This window comes from Spermophilus citellus (assembly GCF_964194105.1).
Source record: "Spermophilus citellus genome assembly, chromosome: 9".
Classification (NCBI taxonomy): domain Eukaryota; kingdom Metazoa; phylum Chordata; class Mammalia; order Rodentia; family Sciuridae; genus Spermophilus; species Spermophilus citellus.
Genome location: NC_138191.1, coordinates 25,439,255 through 25,441,690, shown reverse-complemented (window position 1 = coordinate 25,441,690; position 2,436 = coordinate 25,439,255).

Below are 2,436 nucleotides of genomic sequence, written 5' to 3'. Positions count from 1 at the left end.
ATAGCCAAAACTAAGGCACAGAGTTAGTCCTCCCTGCACCCCACCGCCAGCTCTCTGTGCCTGGGAGTTGTCCTTAATGTTTACATATATTAACTCACTTGCCTCTCTGTCATCCCTATGAGGTAGGTATTAGCTTGCTCTATTTTATAGATGAAGCGATGGAGACTGAGAGAGGTAAAGTAACTTGCTCAAGTTCACATAGCTGGAAGTGGGGAGCCAAGACCCGAATGTAGGTAGTCTGGGATGCAAGCAGGAGTGGAGGCGGGGATCTGGGACTGGCCCCATCGGCCTCATCCCCTGCTGCAGGGCAGTGCTGATGTACAGACATATTCCTGAAACGTGTGATGTGCAGAAGGTACGGCTAGCTTGCTTATGTGGGGACACCGGCAGTTCACATAGTAAGGGAATGAGAGAGTTGATGAGTGGGGGGAAGCACTGAGGCCTCCAAGGCTCAGATCTGGCCCCTGCCCCAGGCCTCTCCAGCAGTAGACTTCTTCCCAATGGGGCTGCTGGCCCCCACTGACTGTGGGCAGGCAGGAATTTTAAGCAGTTCCTCCATTTCCTCTGGCCCCCTCCCCTTAGGTCAGTATCTCCTCTAGGAACACTGGCATCTCAAACTTCCTTCCAGGAGCTCCCCAGGGGCTCAGGGTCCACAGAGAGCCAGGTCTGCGGGACACAGAGCTGGAGGCAAACCTTGCTGCCGGCAGAGGCTGCTGAGAGACCAGCCAGTCTGCAGGGCCCCGAGCTGGGGTTGGTGAGAAAGGAAGCTTCCGTTCTCTGTGGCATTCAGACCCCACCATAATGTGGCTTTGGGCCAGGATCCCTCTGGGTAAGAAAGGATGACTCGACAGAAAAAGCATCCTGGCCCCGGGATAACTGGAGCCGCCACACTGGGGCTGGTGCCAAATGGCAGGGCTGCGAATTGATGACCCTCCAACTCAGCCTTCAGCTCCACCCTCTGCCTCCTCGAGAAGCTGTCCTCCAGGCTGGGGTTTTGAGACCCTTTGGTCTGATCCGCCAACTTTCAAACATAGGCAAGAGGGGGCCTGGCGTTGGCCAGCTCTTTCCTACTCCCAGGAGTGGAATTGGTAAATAGGGAGAAGCAGGCAGCCCTGGAAACCCTTCAGGCCTGGCCCAGGGTGGGAGCTGGTTGGGGCCCTGGGGAGCTGGCCTGGGCTGCGCAGGGGGAATTCCAGCCAGGCGAGCCAGTTGGAAGCACATGTGTTTAGACAGGCACGGAGACCCACAAAGCCGCTTCTCCGTTCTTCCAGGGCAGCTTCTGAAAAATTAAGGATTTCAGGATCCTGGGATCTATCTGTCATAAGAGGAACCTCACGACACAGGCCAGTGGCCACTGGGGACTATGGTTGTCCTGTAATTGATACCAGCCTTCTGCCCAATTGCAGAATCAGATGGTGATGACCGTGTGAAAATGACTATCTTTTTATGGCTGGGGCCATAGCGGCTGCTGGCATCTATTGAGTGCCCCCCATACCCTCTTGATGACCATTACCTGTTTGATCTTAAGCATTCCTTATAACAACCTTACAAAATAGGCAGGTACTCATCTTGCCCTCAATTTACAGAGAAGAAACTGCACTGCGGAAGGTTAAGTAGCTGGCTTAAGGTTACCCAGTGGCAGAATAATCCAAATGTACAGCCATAAATGTTCTGCTTGATACATGCCCCTTACCCCTACCCAATGGAGGAGGAAAAAAGGGTAGAGTCCCTACAGCTCTACCTCCCCTGGGTGCCACACAGTGATCAAAGGCCACTAGGGTTGGCCCATGGAAACACTGACCCCTTTCTAGGAAGCATTGCAACATGCAGTGATTTCCTGTGAAACGCATCACGGGGTGCTTGGGGCTGGTGAGCAGTGAACATCCTTGGACCTGCGGCTAAAAGACAGGATGAGCTTATCTCTTGACCTCATAACTGCATGACTTTGACAGCCCACTCTGTCTCCCTGGACCTTGGTTTTCACACCTGTAAAATGGGAAAAAAAAGAACATGATGGCTCTCCATTACCTGCTCCAGCAATGACACACAAACACTGCGGCACGGGGCCCAGCCAGAGAGAAAGCAGAAGGTAGCAGTAGGAGTAGGATGAGAGGATGGAGAGATGGAGAGGAGAAAAGGGAGACGGGAGGTGGGCAGGAAGGGAGGCTCTGTGGCTGCATCATGCTGCTAGCATCAGAGGTCGGCACAGAGGCCAGCAAAGATCAGAACTTCCTTTAATTTAACAGATTAAGGGACAACTATTTTGCACTAACGACCTGCCTGGTGGAAGCACCTGGGATTATGCCAGGAGTCTTCAGTGAGGACACAGAACAACAGAATGGAGTATCTTCCCAGGAAAACTGCACACTCAAACTGCTTTAGGCAGGTGCCTGGTGACAGCCAGTTCCCTGAAAGTGCCCTGTTTGTCACCTTCTG